The sequence below is a fragment of the Thamnophis elegans genome, chromosome 9, assembly GCF_009769535.1.
Source record: "Thamnophis elegans isolate rThaEle1 chromosome 9, rThaEle1.pri, whole genome shotgun sequence".
Taxonomy (NCBI): domain Eukaryota; kingdom Metazoa; phylum Chordata; class Lepidosauria; order Squamata; family Colubridae; genus Thamnophis; species Thamnophis elegans.
In genome coordinates this window covers 36,649,890-36,671,570 of record NC_045549.1, presented here as the reverse complement: position 1 = coordinate 36,671,570, position 21,681 = coordinate 36,649,890, and positions in this window count along the sequence as shown.

Here is a 21,681-nt window from a genome sequence, read left to right as displayed (position 1 = left end):
CGCATCCATAAAGATCGTGGTAGCCCTGGAATCGACCAAGGCATGGGCCGGAATTCCCTGCAGACTACCTGACAAGAGGATGTGTGCTGCTAAAACCATGTGCCGTGGTGGCCCGTCCACCTCTGTTTTGGCCTGAGCCCGACCAAATGTTTCCTTCAGATTGGGCTCTGCCCGAGTCCCGGCACGTTGTTCTGGAGCTGAGGGGTAGGTCTCAGACCTCGCAGCCCCCCTACTCTTCTTAGGGCAAGCTGTGGCTAGGTGTCCAAGAGCCCCACAATAAAAACACAACCCCCCTGCGTGTCGTCTGTCCATCTCCGTGCGTGCCACTCAGGGTGTGGCGGCACCCAGCTCCATGGGCTCCTCCCTGGCACCTGCAGTCTCCTGAGGGACTGGCACACTAGTGGTCTTCTGGGACATGTGGCGAGGCCTCCGCCTCTGCAGCCGGGCATCTATCCGGGGGCACAAATGGGCCAATGCATCGAATGTCGGTGGCCTGTCCACCCTCACCAGCTCATCCTGCAAGTCATCGGACAGCTCATCCTGAAAAGTGTCCGCTGAGTCCTGACTAAACAGCCGGAATTTGCTGACATAATCCTTCAAGGAGCCACAACCCTGCTGCAGTGCCCTGAGTAGTCTGGTTGCTGTTTCTTCCTTAACGGGATCCTCAAACATCAGCCAGAGATGATTACAAAAGCCCTGGAAATCATCCAGCAGAGGGCTAGGCTGAGATAGCAATGGAGTAGCCCAACGGGCAGCTGTGCCTGAGAGCAAGCTGATGATAAATCCCACCTTCGTTCGGTTGGTGGGAAAGTCCTCTGCTCTCAAGCTGATAAACAGCTGGCATTGTCCCAGGAAAACTGCAAACATAGCTTGTTTGCCATCAAACTTGTCTGGGGTAGCCACTGGGAACTTCCTCCGTGGCTGGTCCCAGAAGCTGAGAGACTTGACCAGCCAGCAAAGCAATCTGTTGAGCCAACTAGGCATTCTCAGCATGGAGTTGCTCCATTGTAGCTGAATGGAGTTTCATCTTGGGTAGAAGTCAATCTGTTCTGACCCCCTCCTCCATCCAGTAACGAATGCCGAGACAAGCTTAACTGGAATGTACTTTAATTAGCAAAACACCAAAACCTCGGTGGCTGAAAGCCAAGCAGAACAAACAGATAAGGACCTTGGCAGCAACTCAGACAAGCTTGGGCACCAATAAACACAGATAAGGCTTGGCAGCAATCCAGCCTGCCAAGCTCACAGTACTGTCCTCTGACATTCAATCCTGCGTTGACTTCTACAAAGAGGGCCGTGTGTACAAGTAGCTTTTATAGTCTGGAGAGGAGCCTAATGACCACCAGCTGAGTACAATCACCTCCTGTAATTGTGTAATTGTTCTTGACGCTGAGTAGCTCTTCGATGGCGTGCATCCAGGAACAACTCACTGCTGGTTTCTGGATCACTCTCCCTTGTCTCCTCCCCATTGGTCCAAGGCTCAGGTGCCACCTGGTGGCCAACCAGTCTCTCTGTGCCCTGCTCAGAGTCGGAACCCTGTCCAGGGTCCTCCACATGCTCCAGGGCCAACTCATAGGGCCCCTTGCTGTCGGAGTCTGGTGGCAGCTCCAACGGCTCCTGCTGGGCCACAACAGTATCCCATATACTATTTCTAAAAAAATGCCATTAGTAGTCTCATACTTTTGTACGGAATCTAAAAATGAAAAAATCAAATAAAACATTAAAAATTAATAGGCAATTGGATCCTTACTGTAATTTGTTTATAAGACGCCAAAGACAATATAATTGTTCCAGTGGTGGGTTTCAAATTTTTTTGGAACCTCTTCTGTGTGGCCTGCTTTGTGAGAGTGGCTTGCTGCCCATGTGGCTGGGTGGGAGTGGCTTTCTGGCCATGTGACTGGGTGGGAGTGGCTTGCCGGCCATGTGACCAGGTAGGAGTGGCTTGCCGGCCATGTGACCGGGTGGGAGTGGCTTGCCACCCATGTGACCGGGTGGGAGTGGCCAAGACGATGTCATTGAATTCTTTGCCCCAATGGATAAACTACAATAAGATTAAAAGAAATACACAAAACAATAAAAGAGCTACTTACAGAAGGAAGCTGACTGTCCTTGCCAGTCTTCACTATCACTGACTCCAATGAATGGCCTGCACAAAGAAGAGACACAGAAATGAACTCTTCCATTGCATGCACTGCATTAGGATGAAACAAGCACACAAAACAATAAAGACAGCTACTTCCAGAGGGAAGATTACTGCCTTGCGGGTCTTCTGCACACCACCACCTCAACACTTTACTCTAATAACCTACACAAAGAAGAGACACAGAAAGGAAGACTTTAATCGCTTGCATTTACTATATAAAGGATGAACCCAGCACACCCAGCAATAAAGACAGCTACTTACAGAGAGAAGATTACTGCCTTGCCGGTCTTCTGCACACCACCACCTTACCACCTTGCTCCAATAACCTGCACAAAGAAGAGACACAGAAAGGAGGACTTTAATTGTATGCACTGCATTAGGATGAAACAAGCACACAAAATAATAGAAAAGGAAGATTACTGTCCTTTTTTCCATCTTCTGCACAACCACCTCACCACCTTGTTCCAATAACCTGCACAAAGAAGAGAAACAGAAAGGAAGATGCTAATCGCTTCCACTACTATATTAAGGATGAAACAAGCACACAAAGCAATAAAACAGCTACTTACATAGGAAAGATGACTGTCCTAGCAGTCATACTCTGTTGCCTCTTCATCCTGTTAAATAATACTAACTGCAGAAGAAATAAAACAATATTGACTCAATTGTGGTTATAAGCTGAGGACTACACTACAGGTAACAGGAAGGACCTCTGTTTTCACCCAACAATGTACAGTCTTTTCAGGAAGGATGTCCCCCAATAAACAGGAAAGATATAGTCTTTCATCCAAGAAGTTAGATCAAGAATGAATGTCATAGGTAGATTCACAGAGCAATACAGATTTCTTTTTCTGAAATGTAGTTCTCAGTAAAAAAAAACCAGGAATATATGAATTAGGTTCAGTACTTAGGTCAATTCAAGTAGCTATTCAAGAGTTAGTGGTTAGAAGCAATGGTAAAGCAAGATATGGATTTAAAACCAGAAATATTTTGTTGGCTATTTGAAAGGGAATACAATACATATTTAATTTTACACATATCAGCAGCTAATGGAATTGTGTTTGCACAACAGTGGAAAAACAAAGATATGAAAATGAATAAATATTAGAATGTGCAGGAATAAATAAATTGACAATTAAAATCAAGAAGGCTTTGAATACTTTTTCACGTGGGATTTGTTTTAGCAATTGCTAACTAACAGAAACAGAAATTTGAAATCTAAAAGTATGAAAGAAAACACAAATTATGTAAGGAAAGGTCACTAAAATGTATAAGGAAATATCATTAGTACTTGATCATTATTAATATGTAGATAACTGTGGGACATTACACACCCACAAACTATGACAGTGCTAGGAAAACACCAAAAAATAACAATTCCCCCCCAAAAGATCTGCAGAATGAAACCAGTTTTTTTCCATAACCCTAAGGACAGGAAAGACAAAGCTACTGGAATAAAAACCATCAAGGCATTGTGGGAAATTATAAAGGACAGTGCCAGGAAGCTCACAGAACCAGCAACCATCTCACAATTACCTAAACAACCAGGTATCACACAGAAACACAAAAAATCTGGCAAAGCTGCCTTGCACCAACCTGGCCTGCCCATAGAAAAGCAGCCACTTTGAGACACATAAACCATGCACCAACCTGCACATTAAAAGCAACATATTCCATCACAAATAAACCATTTGCAAAAAGGAATAACATTTCTTGTAATAAACATATTCTATAAACAATAAATAAATAAATTTTCCCTAAAAATAAATTTAAAAAAATATTCTATGAATAATAAAAAAGTCCTTAAAAACCATTAAAAATATTCTATACACAATACATTACAATAAAACCATTTAAAATATTCTATCCACAATACTTTTAAATGTATTGAGAATAGAATATTTTTTATTGTGGATAGAATATTTTTTTAAAATAGTTTAACACAATTTGAAAAAAGATTCTACCAACAATAATGAAACCATTTCAAAGTATTCCACACACAATAATTTAAAATAAAACCATTTAAAAATATTCCATAAATAATAAATTACAATAAAACCATTTAAAAATATTCTATACACAATACATTTAAAAGTATTGAATATAACTTTTTTTAAATGGTTTATTTTAATTTATTTTTGATAGAATCTTTTTTAAATAGTCTAAGACAATTTAAAAACGAAACTACACAGAATAAATTGAAATAAACCATTAAAAAAATTCTATACTCAATACTTTTAAATAAAACAATTAAAAAAAATTCTATAGACAATAGATAAAATATACTTTAAAAACATTAAATGAATAAAAGAAAAAAAAGGGTCACTTACCAGCAGGCAGAATCAGCAGCTCTCCGATGCAATGGATGCAGCAGGGAGCAGGCAGGCGACGAGGCAGCAGGTAAGCTGGACTGAAGGAACAAGGGACAACCGGGTCAGCTAGGCCCATCGCCTGGCAGGCTTAGCCAGCCAGGCAAGGCTGGAGACGGGGGGCATGGGGGGTAGCAGGAAACCCATTTTGGGCCATGCGGCATACACCAGATCGCAGCTTTGCGAGACAAGGACTGAAGGTCTTCCCTCGTGAAACTCATGAGCTGGCGTAACGCCACCGCCTCCCCACCGCTGCTGCATGCCAGCTGCCCCCCCACTTCCGCCCACCTCCTTTCGGCCACGTGGTGTACGCCAGCTCATGGATTTCACGAGGCAAGGCCTGAAGGCCTTCCCACACAAAAGCACCAAGCTGGCATAAGCTAGCCTGCCGCTGCCCCCTGCCTCCCGTCAGCATGCCCCACCACCACTGCCCACCTCCTTTTGGCAATGTAGCATATGCCAGCTCATGGCTTTTGCGAGGCAAGGCCTGAAGGCCTTCCCTCGCGAAAGCTGCGAGCTGGTATAAACTAGCCTGAGCCGCTGCTGCCATCGCCGGTGCATGGCAGCTCGCCCCCTGCTGCTGCCGGCATTGGCACACACCAGCTTGTATGCCAACTCACCCCCTGCTGCCACCGCCGCTCACCTCCTTTCGGCGTGTCAAAAGCCAGCTCACGGCTTTCGCAAGGCAAGGCCTGAATGCCTTCCCTCATGAAAGCCACGAGCTGGCATAAGCTAGCCTCCCACTGCACCCGCCACCCCTCCTCGCACTTAGTTGCTTACCTGAGGGAAGCAACAAGCTGCTGGAAGGTGAAGCAAAACAAAAGAAAACGAAGGCTTTTAAACGGGTGTTAGAGGCAGATTGGTTGACTCCAGCCTGCTCACTGATTGGCTGGACTCCAGCCAATCAGTGAGTGCCAGGCTGGGCTAGTTTAATGCAGATGTGCAGGGGAGCAAGCGAGCTGCGACAAAATGGGCAGGGCGAGTGAGCGACAGGGACAGGGCAGGCATTCCAGAACTTCTTCTGGCTCAATCGGTGGAACCTCTTCTAACCAGTTCAGTAGATTTGGTGAACCGATTCTACCGAACCAGTACATACCAGTAGGAACCCACCTATTTATTGTGCAACAAATATAGCATGTGAATGTAAGTGTGCATTGCAGTTTGAGAATCACTAAAATAATGGCGGGATTTTTCTTTGCATTGCTGCTAGTTTTTTTGTTCATATATGCAGCTAAAAAATGAAAAAAAAATGTAATATAATAATTACAAAATGCGGTTAGTCCTGCCAAAGCACTAATGCAAAATCACTATCTAGTTAGCATATTTACTGGATGATTTTGGGCTGACATTCTCAAGAAACTCTAAAAGGCCACTTCAGGCAGTGAGACAATATGTGCCATTACAGAAACCATTTTTGTTTCATTTTTAAGTTGCTTTTAAAAAACATATGTATTTGAGAATGTTGTCCATGTTCTGTTCCTTCTGTAAAAGACAACAGAGTTCCACAAAGAGCAGCAAACTTCCATGTAAGTTAACTATGCTGATCCTGATCACTTAAGACAAACTTTATTTGGGCCATATAGCTCTCCTTTTGACTTCAAGAAATAAGTTGAATCTCCATCTGCACAGTAGAAGGACTGCTAGTGTCAGAGGATATCAGTCTAGTTGTCTCCAAGGCATACAAGTATCTACTTGAGCAAATATAGTACTGTTTATACAAAGATCAATTTAAAATTCTGTTCCTGAACAAGAACTTTACAAGGGCCTTTTGAATGGCTTGCAGTTGAATTCTGTCTTCAGTTTTAGGCTCTTGATAACTGAAATATTTTTTTCAGATTCTAATCTTTTTTTGAATTGTTGAAATCTTGGTTTTGGTTTTCATAATCTGGTTCTTGACTACAAATTCTTCATCTGGGATTATTGATAGTTTGTATTCTGTTGTAGTTTCCAGCTTGATTACTACTGCCTAATGATGGAATGGGACTGTTCTCATAACTTTCACCGCCCCTTGTTTGCCCCCAGGGTTTCTCCCCCAATCATTCATATCTACTGTTAGGACCCTAGCTGTTCGCCCTAGGCAATGGGACCCAGCCTCTTCCATCCCAGGTGCTTCGTCATGGGACATTGGGAGAAGTACTGCTCACCCTGCCTTTTGGGCTCAAGAGACAGTTGGCCACCAGCCAATCAGAGGAAGGGAAGAGAGAAAGAAAGAGAGAGGGAGGGAAAAAGTGTTCTGTGAAACCCTGGGGGCAAACAAGAGGTGGCGAAGGGTATGAGAAGAACAGTTTGAGACCCACCTAATGAGGATGAAGGCAAATCATACCGACTTTTCAAGTATCTGAAGAAATGTCATATTGAAACAAGAGTCAAGATTTGTTTGTTTAACTTCAGTAAAGGACATAGAGCCACAGTCTAAACTTACAAGAAGATTTTGGTTGAATATTAGAAAAAATAGAAAGAAAGAACAAGACTTATTGTTTTACAATAAAACAATTTTTACAATAGATTTATTTTATAATAAATCTAATTAACAAAGAGGTGATAAGCTCCCAATTGCTAGATATAGACAAACAAGTGTATTTTTTTTGGTAGAGGTTTTTTAATTTGGATTTTTATACAGAAAGAGGGTTGGATAGCCTCAGTGACCACTTTTGACTTTCTATGATTGTATGGTTTCTAACAATTATTGAGAACTGTGGTTAAGCAGATTTATTACCCTTTTCCTGTAAATTGGTTAACATTATATTAACAAACCTCTGAAACAGAGATAGAAGAAAACATACATACATTTACAACATTTGTCTGTTTCCTCTACAACAGGGCTGTCAAACTCCCATCACACACTGGCCGCACCCATACCTGGTTTAGGGTTAGGGTTAGGGAAAAAAGTCCCAATACATCATGTGACACCGTCCTGATGACATCAGTTTGATACCTCTGCTTTACAACTTTACCTTTTTTTTTTTTGCAAAGTCTTATGTGAAGGTGGTAGGAAGTTATACTAGATCAAATTACTTTTTATTATGATTAGGAATGTGGCAGATCACTAGAGATAAAATTATTTAGCCTTAAAGGACTGTTCTTAAATGTTCAAATTTTGGAAAATCCTGATCTTTGAATGAGCTATCCTTGATCCCTGACATGAAGTAGGAAGGTGAAATTTAATGTTGCAGTTACCACTCTCATTAATTAGCAGAAATCATACAATCATAGTAAACTAAAAAAAAGTCCCTGAAGCCATTCAACTTCTTTTCCATGCAAAAATCTGGCCTCAGATGCGAATTCTAATATAGCCTTTTGAGTTCCTGGGCAACTGTCATTGAACTAAAGAACTTGTCTGTAAATTATTGTTATTACAACAACAGTAAAATGATAGCACAGTAAACTTTTAAAATAAACCACAAACAGTATTAACAATACTCCAATCCCTTGAGGGTTATAAAGTGGCAAACAAAATATGTATCTTATTGTTAAAAATCAGCTAAACAATTCTCAGGAAGGAAGATGTCTCACAAAGATCCTGAATAAGAAAATAAAAGAAATATTTTAAGAGTATTAGTAGACAAGAAAGCAAAATGAGAATTAAAAAAAAAGTGATAACTTTTCATTTTACTTTCTGTACTAGAATTAGCTATTATTACACTATCTTCATTACATTACAACATTATTCAGTCAGCAAATACAATTCAGGCCATAGCTCCAAGCTGTTTTGCCCTGTGCTGAAGTATTCCATTTTGTTCTGTTTTTATAGTATTACAATTATTTCAATTAAGTTAACTTGAAAGGCATTTTACTCAGACATGCCTTGGGTTACTAACTTTTACAGTGTCAACAAGTTTTCACATTCACATTAATCTTAATTAGTACACAAGTGGAAACTTTTTTAAAGAGACCTTTTTGTTTCCTTTTTTTTCTTGCAAACATATTGGAGCAATGGAAAATTGTAAACCTTGTGCTTCAACAGCTGTAAAGCTATTTCTGCTTCACATGTTTTTTGCATTCTGATTGGCTGTGTGGAGCTGATTAACCTCCTGTCATTACAATTATTGCTTCTTCCAGGCAGACTGTTGAACCTCTTTCAGTTATAACTTATTATCATGCATCCAGAGCTCTTCAATTTGCATAATGGATGCATGGTTACTTCTCACCAGGAATGGAAATGTCTCAGCCAATCACAGTTCAATTCTAACTTCTCAAATTGTCTTCACCATTCATACTTCAGGGCATGCAGATTTTCTTTCTTCCTTTTAAAAAGAAGTTTCCTGAAAATGAACACCTTGTACTACAACCAGCTCCCATTATGAAACACTGCTTTGAATAAGGCTTAATTCAAGATATCACCTAAGAAATAGTGAGTATTCTGGGAAAATACCTCTAAAATTAATGAAGCTAAGTAGTTTAGCATTATTTATCTGGGCTAACGTGCATTTTACCTTGGAAAAAAAACACCATACATTTTCATTTCAGTTAATATTTCTTGTAAGAGTGAATAAGGATATTGTGTCTTTATTTTTCTCCCTGAAGTCTGTAGTATTCACTGCAACACTTATAAGGGGGAAAAAGTTTCCTTATTATTGCTTCATGTAATTGTGTATTTCTCTGTTTCTGCATACATATAAGCAGACATACTCACAAACAGACTGTTTTTAAAAAAATCTATATTCCAGTGTTTCTGCAAAATGATCAATTTATCTAGGAACACTCATGCACTGTTTTTTTCAACAGAAATAATTCCCCAAAACAAAGACTATTGTGTACTTATTCAATGTAAAATGGGCAGCTATGTAAATGTTTTAAATAAATCAATAATAGGAAACAGATTGATACCAGATTGGTCTTTTGACTAATTGTAAAATATGCTTATGCTCTTAAATTGCTTAACTACAGTAGTTAAAACTAACCATTTACCTATTAGAATTCTTAAAAATACATAATATATATTGTGTGGATGCAGAGGAATGATTGTCTTGTCACACACACACACACACACACACACACACACACACACACACACATTCTTGAAAATTGGTAGACAAATATCAATGTTAAAAAAATGCCCCATAGTGTCATTTTGCCTTTCAGAAAAAAATAATAACAGGGTCAGCCATAATAATAGACATACTGTATACTGTGAGTTATAGCCTGTCTTATATTTGACATTTGCCATGTAATCTCACTTGCAATAAAAAAAATAGGAATGAATCCTTATTTCTTTATTTACAGGTGCTAAGATGGTCTGTTTTTGCCAACCTTACTAGGTAGACAGGCAAGAAAGAGAGCAACCTACTTTTTTTGTAAAGCTACATTAACAGAATCTGGCAAAGTAGAAAGTATAATTAATAAAGAAGATATTTGTAGCTCAGCATTGAATTGAATTGAATTTATTTAGCTTGTATGCCGCCCACTCTGTGAAGACTCAGGATGGCTTACAACTAAGAAGGGGAGGGCGGATACAAGAAATAAGAAACAACAATTTAAAAAATCCAACAACATTCATAACTTAGGATGGGGCTGGATAATTCAACAGCCCCAGGCCTGCCGAGACAGCCAGGTCTTGGTCGCTTTGCGGAAGGCCGGAAGGGTAGTAAGGGTCTGGATCTCAACGGGGAGATTGTTCCATAGGGCTGGAGCAGCCACAGAGAAGGCCCTCCCCTGGGGGGTCGCTAGCCGACATTGGCCGGCACATGGAATTCGGAGGAGGCCTAATCTGTGGGATCTAATAGGTCTCTGGGAGGTGATTGGCAGGAGGCGGTCTCTCAGGTAGCCAGGTCCGATACCATGTAGGGCTTTAAAAGTAATGACTAGCACCTTGAAGTGTGTCCAGAGATCAATGGGAAGCCAGTGCAGCTCGCGGAGGATAGGTGTAACGTGGGTGTACCTAGGTGTACCCACAATCGCTCGCGCGGCTGCATTCTGGACTAGCTGAAGTCTTCGAACACTCTTCAGGGGCAGCCCCATGTAGAGCGCATTACAGGAATCCAGTCTTGAGGTGACAAGGGCGTGAGTGACTATCTGAAGGGCCTCCCGGTCCAGATAGGGTCGCAATTGGTGCACCAGGTGAACCTGGGCAAAGGCCCCCCTGGTCACAGCTGACAAATGATGTTCTAGCATCAGATGCAGATCCAGGAGGGCTCCCAAATTGCGAACCCTCTCTGAGGGGCGTATAATTTCATGCCCAGGCTAAGAGATGGAATAGCTGGACCATCCTTGGGAGGGAGCATCAATAGCCACTCGGTCTTGTCGGGATTGAGTGCAAGCTTATTCATTCCCATCCAGACCCTGACAGCCTCCAGGCACTGGCACATCACTTCAACCGCTTCACTGAGTTGGCACGGGGCAGACAGATACAATTGTGTATCGTCCGCATATTGATGATATTTAATCCCGTGCCAGTGTATGATCTCACCCAGCGGCTTCATGTAGATGTTAAATAGGAGGGAGGACAGGACCGAACCCTGTAGCACCCCATAATTGAGGGGCCTAGGGGCCGATCTCTGACCTCCGACCAACACCGACTATGACCTGTCCGAGAGGTAGGAGGAGAACCACCGAAGAACGGTGCCTCCCACTCCCACCTCCCGCAACTGTCGCAGAAGGATACCATGGTCTATGGTATCGAAGGCCACTGAGAGGTCAAAGAGCACTAGGATAGAGGAATGACCCCTATCCCTGGCTCGCCAGAGATCATCGATCAGTGTGACCAAAGCAGTTTCTGTGCTGTAACCAGGCCTGAAACCGGACTGAAAGGAATCCAGATAATCGGTTTCATCCAAGGACCCCGGAGTTGAAAGGCCACCACTTTCTCAACAACCTTCTCTACAAAGGGGAGGTTGGAGACTGGACAATAGTTACTCAAAATGGCTGGATCCAGAGAAGGTTTCTTCAGGAGGGGTCTCACCACCACATCCTTTAGGAGGTGTGGGAAGGATCCCTCCTGGAGAGAGGTGTTAACTATCATCTGGATCCAGCCACATGTCACCTCCCTGCTAGTTGAGACCAGCCAGGAGGGGCACAGGTCCAGTATACAGGTGGAGGCACTCACCGCTCCCATGGCTTTGTCCACTTTTTCAGGAGCAACAAGTTGAAACTCGCTCCATAAAATCCGCTCAAGACCTTCCCCTGGTACCTCGGCTGGTACCGTGCAATTGGAGTCCAGATCTGTCCGAATCCTAGCGACTTTATCCATTAAAAACTGAACAAATTCCTCGGCTCTACCCTGTAAAGGGACGTCCGCATCCCTCCCTTTCAAGAGGGAGCGGGCTATTCTAAACAAGATGGTTGGGCACGATTCAGTGGATGCAATAAGAGCGGAAAAATGTGCACATTTCGGTGCCCGTATTGCCACGAGATAGGTCCTGATATAGGCTCTCATCAGTGCTCGGTCTGACTCAGAGTTACTGGCCCTCCAGCGGCACTCTAGGCATCTCTTTTGGCGCTTCATCTCCCGGAGTTCCTCGGTGAACCAAGGAGCCCTCCTGGATCCACTACCTCAGAGAGGCCGTAAAGGCGCAATCCGGTTTAGAGCCCCCACCGCTGCTGTATTCCACGCAGCGACTAAGGATTCTACCGGACTGCGGACGAGAGCATCAGGTATTTCTCCAAGCGCCGTCTGAAATCCCGTAGGGTCCATCAGGCGCCTGGGGTGGAACCACCTAATCGGTTCCTCCTCCCTACAGTGGGGGATTGGTTTCCAAAAGTCAAGCCTCAGTAGGAAGTGATCAGACCATGACAAAGGCAAGATCTTAATGCCCCTCAAATCTAGATCACATCTCCACTGCTCCGAGAGGAATACGAGGTCAAGTGTGTGACCTGCTGAGTGAGTCGGACCCCGACATGAGGGTCCTTGGTGCTGTCTGAGTTGCTTGTTTTCTTGCAGATGTTTCATTACCCAAAGTGGGTATCACCCACAATACTGATGATATTACCTAGTTTGGGTAATGAAATGTCTGCAAGAAAACAAGCAAGCTCAGAGAGCACCAAAAGTGTAATTCTCTTGTCTTACATCTCTAAAAAATAGGGAGGATCCTTCTAACCTCTTGCCCCACTGACTGTCCAGCTAGGGATTATGCAATTTATCTGACTAAGTAGCATCTCTGCCCCATTACCCAAGGTCTTTCCCTCATACCATCATCGTTATCTTCAGGCATCTTCTGAACTATAAAATATGTTCTTATAATTAAATCGGCAGCAAGACTGTAAAAAAGTGCTTTCCCTTGGGGTTGCTCTACATTTATTTCTAAGTGCTTGACACAAAAGATAATGGATTTTGCTGGTGCCATTTATGATGGCATCAAATAAACACAGAGACAAGAAGTATAGATTTTCATGCTACTGGCCACAGTCTTATTGATTCAATATGGTTCATATTTACTCAGGACCTTTTAGTACCAGCAGTCCAAATGTCTCTAATGATCCTTCAAGCTGCATAGATACAAAGACACTATTCTAATAGAAGGATGTAGCTTTTCTGCTTGTTGTCAGAATCAGTTAAATTTTAAAGATTTTTTATTATTGTTACTTTTATCTAGTATCCTATGCTTTGTATTCCTTGGTTAGTTAATGAATATATTAATACAAATTTAAAAGGTAGCTTTATGAAGGCATAAATGCAGCCTTCATTCTTCAGGTTTCTTATTACTTCTCATTACTTCTACAAATTGATAGACTTTCACATTTCACAAGACACTGAATTAGTAAGATTGTATGCAAGAATGGTGCAACTTCCATTAACAGAGGTTATAAGTAAGTAACTTGCAAACAAATAATGAAAGGATAATAAACATAGGGATCACTAATAGGAGCATGCACCAATTTGTGGCATAACCACAATTATACTGGGAATACATGTAAACACAGCAAGACAAGCCTGGGCTCTCAGACTCAGTGCTGGTATTCAGCCGGTTTGGTCCAGTTCAGGTGAACTGGTAGGGGCGATCTACGGGAGGAGCAGCCCACCCACCCACCTGCCCCGGTGCTATGTCGTCCTATTTAGCCATGTTTTCTAAGCCAAGTGCATGTATGCAAGCCACACACACAAGCAAAGTGCATGCACAGGAGGCTGTGTGCATGCGCGGAAGGCTTTTGATGTGTAACTGTGGTACAGACAATTGCATGTGTATCACATTATGTAAAACCCACCTCTGCTCAAACTACCCAAACTGACAAAGCAGCCAAAAATTGCTGATTTTATGATGGAGAAGAAAAAAAATAGAATAAAGATAATATAAAAACAAATCTCCTCCATTCCATACCTCCCTCTAATAGCTACAATTTACTGAAATGGAATTTAGAAACAAAAATGGAAAAGAAACAATTAGAGCTGTACTTTACATGAGCAATCAACCCTTCTGACCGAACCCATGCCTTTATTACCATTCCTTTGTGTTAATACATCAATGATGGGGAAGAGCAAGTCAAATAATCACCAAGGGAATTCACAAGTTTTGCTGTTAGGTTATTAGCTGCATAAACTGTAATTTTGAATATTTAGCATCCATAAATACAAAGCTGGATTTTTTTAAAAAAATCATTGAAAAATGTATGCAAAGTTATGCACATGAACTAATAGTTTTTACAGTAACTTAAAACATTGGCGCTATTCTGATCAGTTATGGTCAACCAAGGAAACAAAATTTCTCAGAAGAAAAAATTAAGATTAGAAAAGATAATCAAATCATTTGCAGACAGAGTTTACAGCTTCACTTTCCACCAGAGATATAAATCCAAACTTGCACAACTGAATACTTCAAACAAATGAAGTTGCTCTAAGGTTTACACTCAATAGATTTAACACTTGACACTGGTCTACCAAAAGCGCTATCAATCTATCATTTAACTTGGTTATTCAACCTATGCATGGTTCAATGGCTTTCTAGCATGAAAGAACATAAAATGAATTCTGATTTTTTCCTTTCAGCCATTCTACCAATCCCTACATGTGTCAAGGTTTGCAAGTAACAGCCCATATGAAATCAAAACTCCAAGGCAGGGCTCCTCCAATTATAGATATATTAGGCATGTCATATTGGCATAGCTGGTGAAAACTTGAATTTGAAGTCCCCTGGGTTTTCCACACCCAGTTCAAAATACAAAGTTCTTCCCCACATTTCACGCAACCATCACATGCCCCAATCAGCTCTCTCCCCCCATCCTGGATGCCTCCCATCCACACCTCTCTAGGTGCTGGTGAGAGTGTCCTTGGTTCCCAGGAGAAAGAATGATACTTTGGCTACATATCCCAGTCAGCTACTCCCCCCTTCCTTTCCCTCAGCTCCAATGAGCCTCACTGGGGCAACCCTGAAGACACTCAAAGGGTTGACAACATGTTCAAAATAAAATATTTTTCCACTTTTCAAATATCTCCACTGCACATGTTCCAAGATGGAGAAAGGACTACACTCTTTGGTTTAAGATCTCAGGCATATATTTCCTTGCCTCATGCCACTTGCCAAATGAGTGCCAAATGATTAAAAAAATCTCAGCAATTCTGCTCAAATAATCATACTGAGATGATACAAGAAAAATTGACATTGGTGAAGTCTAGAAACAGAAATAATTTTCTCTTTTGAAGTTTTATCAAACTGTGAACAAGAAAAAAATGATAAGATGTTTGTATTAATTGAAACAAACACTGCTACTAATGGGACCAGCAGCCAAATTTTTAATTTATTTTTATGTCTTTGCACTGATCATCTGACAATTTCTCTGCAGAAAAAATATTATAACCTTTTTGAATCCTGCAATCAAAGATCTGTACCAAAGAAGGAAAATAACCCACACTCTAACAAGCCCACATGTCCTTCTTGTCTAAAACAAACTAAATTGATTTCATCTTCTTCAGCTTCAGATTGTTCTGTACTGAGAACGGTGGGTGATTGCCAAAGTAACTGAGGCGGAGACAGGAATAAAGGCTAACAAGTTTATTCCATAACAGTAACAAGCTAACAGTGGAAACCGGCTCCGAGACAGGCACAGCGCGGCTTCCCATCTGACAGCTCCCTTTTATACTCGGGGCTGTCAGATGGTAAGCCAATCAGCAGTCGGCTGTCTTCCACCAATACACAACATGATGAGCATGCTCACAATGTGACACTCCTTCCCACCACGTTCACGCAAGCGTAGTCTTGTAAGCAGGCTGGGTGCCGCCTAACCCGGCTTGAACGGCATGGCTTGATGTTGACGTCCGGAGTGGATGGCTGACTCTCCAAGGACTGGACTCACTGGATGACGGTGGTGCGGAACATGGGAACAACAGGGGTCAGACCGACTCCCTTGGTAAGTCATTGTTCTGCGATTCCGAGTAGGCTGCAGGCTTGTCTGCAAGGGCTACATTTGCGCCCATGGTGCTGGCCTCCGACTGGGACTGGTAAGGTGCTCCATTACCTGGCCCCACCTGGCCCGCATCTGGTCGCAATGGCGCCTCCATAACCAGCTGTCGTCCAGCTTCACCATGTAAGAACAGGGCCCGGTCTGGTCAGCCACAATGCTTGACACCCATAAGGGATGGCCTACGTAATTCCTAATATACACTGCCTCCCCCAGGGCAAAAGATCGGACTCCTCCAGTAGAGTTCAAGGGCTTGACTGTGGAATAATTAGGGTGCAACCTATCTAGGGAAGTCCTGAGGTGCCTGCTCATCAATAATTCCGCAGGACTAATGTTGGTAGTTGGGCAAGGTGTAGTGTGATGGGCAAACAAGAAGGCATCTATGCATTCCTGCCAGTTGGCCGGACCCATCTTGGTGAGGGCTTCCTTGGAGGAGCGTACCATGTGTTCCACCAGGCCATTGCTGGCTGGGAGGAATGGGGAAATTAAAGTGTGGTGAACCCCTAGAGATGCCAGAAACCCCTTGAATTTGGCCGACGTCAGCTATGGTCCATTGTTGGACACCAGCACGTCTGGAAGTCCATGAGTGGTGAATAACCTCCTACGGGCCCCTATCAGAAAGTCTGAAGTGGTGGATGGTATCCTTACAATCTCTAACCACTTAGAGAATGCCTCCACCACAACAAGAAAAACCTGTCCCTGGAGGGGGCCCGCAAAATCCACATGGATGCAGGACCAGGGCGAGCTGGGATGTTCCCATTCACGCGGCTCTGCTCTGGGTGGGGATGCCTGCGAGCCTTGGCATTGCAGGCACCTTGAGACATGTGCAGTGATGTCCTGATCTAACTTAGGCCACCAAAGGTAACTGCACCTTAACGCCTTCATGCGGACGAACCCGGGGATGGCTGCAGTGAAGTTTGTTTAAAACTGCGGCTCTCAGAGGGGGTGGTATGATAACTCCATGACCCCATAGCAGGCAGCTGCTCTGGACAGAGAGCTCCTGAAGACGTGTTTTGTAAGGAAGGAATTCTGGCCCTACGGTGTCCCATGGCCACCCCTATTTTACCCAATCTAAAACCCGGGAAATTACTTTGTCCTTTGCGGACTGCCAGGCGATGTCGGCAGCGGTGACTGGCAGCCAAAGGTCATCAACCAAGAAAACAGATGTAGTGGGTGCCGGATCTTCTAGCACATCTGGGAGGGGGCATCTGCTGAGCGCGTCTGCATGGGCGATCTGCTTACCTGGGCGGTGCAGGAGGACATAGTCGTATATGGTGAGGAACACTGCCCAGCGGGTCATGTGAGCACCTGCGGAGCTTGCTTGTCCCCAGCGAGCAGCCCGAGAAGCAGTTTGTGATCGGTGACAATCTGGAACTGGTGGCCGTAGACATAGTGATGGAACCGCTTGACCCCGGCCACAACGGCCAGTGCTTCCTTATCAATTTGCGCATAATTTCTTTCAGCTGGAGACAGAGTTTTGGAAAAAAATGCTATGGGCACCTCATTGCCATTTGGTAGTTGGTGGCAGAGGACAGCACTGACCCCGTACTGGAAAGCGTCACAGGCTAGAAGCAGGGGCAAGTGTTCGTTGTATTGTGATAGAACAGCATTTGACACCAGCAGTTGCTTAACCGCCTTGAAAGCGGTGGCTTCCCTGCGGCCCCAGACCCGCGGAGCTTTCTGGTCTAGCAGGCAGTGAAGTGGTTCAGCCACCAAAGCCTTGTGGGGCAGGAACAATGCATAGAAGTTGAGCAGTCCAAGGAAGGCTTGGAGTTCGGCTCTTGTGGACGGAGTTGGTGCCTCTAAAATTGTCTTGGTTTTGGCTGCAGTGGGATGGAGGCCCGTGGCATCAACGAGATACCCCAGGAATTCAACAAGGGTTACAGTGACTTGGCATTTCTCACACTTGACTTTCAGCCCCATTTGCTGGAATCGGTGTAGAACTGTGTGAAGCCTGGCCATGAGTTCAGAACGGCTGGATGCGGAAACAAGGATGTCATCAAAGTAAGGGACAATGCCCCTGAGTTCATGGAGCAGCCGCTCCATTAGGCTCTGGAACAAGCCTGGAGCAATGCTTACCCCAAACTGCAAACGGCGGCATTTGAAAGTGCCACGGTGAGTAAATGATGGTTTTGGGCTTCTGCTGCTCATCATCGACAAGCAGTTGCTAGTACACCTGTGCGAGGCCCAGCTTTGCGAAAATGGAGCCTTCGCCCAAGGTGTGTAGCAGATGATGGATCACAGGCACTGGGTAGGCACTGGATGGCAGCGCGCGGTTTATGGAACAACGGTTAATCAGCGCAGATTCTGATGCTGCCATCGGGCTTGATGGGCATTACGATGGGGGTCTCCCACCCTCACATGGTCCACCGGCTCGAGGATCCCTGGCTCGATGAGCTTTTCCAGCTCAGCATCCACCTTTGGCTTGAGGGCAAATGGCACACACCTCGGCTTCATACGGATGGGTGGCACGGTAGGGTCAAGATTGAAGGAGACTGGAGTGCCTTTGTAAGTGCCCAGCTGGCCGTCAAACACAGCGGGGAACTCTTTAACTAAAATGTCCAGGTCAGATTGTTGTACGCTGTGTATGCCACTGACTTGAAGGCCAAGGGAGTCAAACCAATCAAGTCCAAGGAGGCTAGGCAGCACTCCTTCAACAACAATGAGCGGCAGCCTCCCTTTGAAGCCCTTAAACTGGATGTTGAATTTGCTGGTGCCAATTACAGGAATCAGGTTTCCCTGATAGTCCTTGAGAGTCAGATTGCACCTTTGAAGGCGGCGCTTCGCAATTTTTGGTATCAGTCTTTTTATCATGTTCCAGGACACAATAGATGTGGCAGAGCCTGTGTCGAGCTCCATTTGGCATGGATCCCCTTCGATGTACACTGTCAGCTGGATCTTCTTTTTGATGCTGTGGCAAGATTGCCAATTGATTGATTCGGAGCTTGGTGCGTTGCGAAGGATTGCATGACACTCATTTCTAGGTTTTGGTGGTTTGGTGGAGACTCCTTGGGGACCATGGGTTCTGGTGGCCTGGAACCCTGGGGCATTCATTGGCTGAGAGGTGTGACACACTCTGGCAATGTGCCCTTTCCCAGCCGCAACGCTGGCAGAGGGCTTGCCTAAATCTGCATTCAGCTCTTTCGTGGTTGCCTCCACAACCCATACATGCAGATTTAGGTGTGCCCTTGCTGCTTGAATAGCTCTTTTTGTTCGCCTCGTTAAGGCGATTTATATTACCCTTCTCCTCAGGCTCTGAGTCTTTGCTCATCTCCCCTTGGTGAACTGAAGCCATGCTGGAGGTTTCAAGTTGGTCAGCAGTGGCGGAGGGGTGATGTTGCTTGATAAGCCGCCAGGGAGGTCGCTGCTAGCTCCGCCGCACAGGCTTCATCTAGCGTGGACTGGAAGGTCAAGTCAGCCTTAGCTAAGAGATGCTGCTATAGCCTCTAGCCTCTGATGCCACAGACCAGCCAGTCCAGTAAGGCGTTGTCCCAAGTCCTTAAACTCACAATGGAGTGCTGCTGCTCTTAGGCCGGCCACGTAATTGTTTATGGACTCGCCCTCGTCTTGATTCCTGCCGGTGAAATGCATTGTCGGCGGGCTATTTTAGATGGCGACGGGGCATGTGGCGCTTGAGTTTTGCCATTAACAGCTGCCATGGTACCGACTTGATGGGGTCTGGAGCTGTGAGAGCCCTTGCTGTGTGGAAGATGTCTGAGCCACAGACTGACAAAAAACCCGTGCATTTTCTCTCATCCGTCACGTCAGTCGTGAACTCGTGCATGATCAGGAATCATTCGAATCATGTTATGTATGATTCCCAAGTCTCAGAGCATTGGCTGAAAGGCGCGAACGTTAGGGTAGCCATTCCTGTCAGGAGCCGGCTATGACATCTCGTCGGAGTGACGGGGCTCGATTTCAATTAGTAACTAAGCTAGTGACTTCAGCTCATAGTGACCAGCTTATTCTGATACCTCAGGTTTGGCGATCCAACTTTCGTCGCTAGTGTTCTGTACTGAGGAACGGTGGGTGATTACCGAATTAACTGAGGCGGAGACAGGAATAAGGCTAACAAGTTTATTCCTTAACAGTAACAAGCTAACAGTGGAAACCGGCTCTGAGACAGGCACAGCGTGGCTTCCCATCTGACAGCACCCTTTTATACTCGGGGCTGTCAGATGGTAAGCCCAATCAGCAGTCGGCTGTGTCCCGCCAATACACAACATGGTGAGCAGAACGTGTCACGCTCAGAACGTGACACAGATAATAACAAATTGTTTCATCAATATTATCTGTGGTGTAGATCAGAAAGCAGGACAGAAAGAAATTGCTGTATCTCTAGTATATCCTAATGAAGATCTTCAGCTCAGTAATCCAGTCAGATCCAGAGATAACCAAACAGTGCAAAGTTGCTGCATACTAATGATTCTTATTCTCATGACAACATCATTAAACCACCATCAGTCATATCTTTTTGCACTTATGCACGAACATAACATTTTCAAATACCACCCAATTCATTCACTTCTAAGGTTCCAGGTTACATTTTCTAGATATCACTGTGGGATACATGTAAATATCTGTTTTAAATTGTAAACTGTCTTAGAATTAACATTTTTTTTCAGGAGACATGGTGTCTGGAGTTTTCTTCTCCTTTCTTTTCTGTGATTTTGCTCACGTATATATAGCATCTTACCACTAAATTGGGCTTTGTGAAGATCAAGTGGTGAATTATTAATTTGATCAGTTGATATGAAACAAAAAAAATATGCAACAAAAGGATTGGTCAGATAGTGATTTCCTGGACACATATATTTACCTTCTATGTGAGACCGTGATTATATCCTGTACTTGAGATAGATAGCAAACATCTTGGGTTAATTCTGTTCACTAATGTCTTCAAACCAGAATAGGCAAAGATATCAGAAGTTATGTTAGGAATACACAATTTAGTCCAGAAGATGAATGGTATTTACCATGGTCTCCATTAGTACAATTAGTAATAAAACAAAGGGTTTCCTTATTGAATCTGACTTTTACATATAGGCTGTACAGTGTCTATGGCTAAGATTTGACAGTAATGGGCATTATACTTTTTCTAAGCTCATTTGGAACCAGCAATTATATCTGGTTTCCTCTTGCATTCTTTTCCAGAGTTAGCGTCTTTATATAGAGTATACACGTATACTCTCTATGTTTTTATACACATCAGCAGCAAAGTGGGTTGCTATATGCAATAATATCCCAAAAAGCCAGGTTAGAGGGCAGATCATACTGGAGAAATTTACTAGGGGTCATTATATATTACTATGTCTCACATAGGCCACTATGTGTCAGTAACAGTCAACACCAACTTGATGGCACAAAATAAATAAATCAGTCAGATCATTTCATGACAATTCTCTTTTATCCATTTCTGTTCTTGTGCCATTTGCAAGTCACATGTAAGTCAGTCTGGTTGACAGGGTTGCCATTTTCAATATTAGAATTGTGCTGAATGTTATATCTAATTCCACCCTAATTTTTGTGGTTTAATTTCACATGTATTAACGCACAGCTATAGAACTGTTTTCAGTGTTATTCTAAACCACCATTTGACACGTCTCATTTAGTAGTACCATGACAAAAAAACAACAACCCTTATCTCTTTTTTAAGCAAAATAATAACATGGTCAAATTCTCAAAACAAACAAAATTAGGTAGTAGAATGGTTTTTTTTAAAAAAACCTCTGAAACGAACATATTGTGCTGTGACTGATGATAACTGAACTAAGTAATTGCTAGACTCAAATATAGTAATCAACCTAGTCTGTAAAATAAAGAAAGTATTTTGTGGAGATGGAA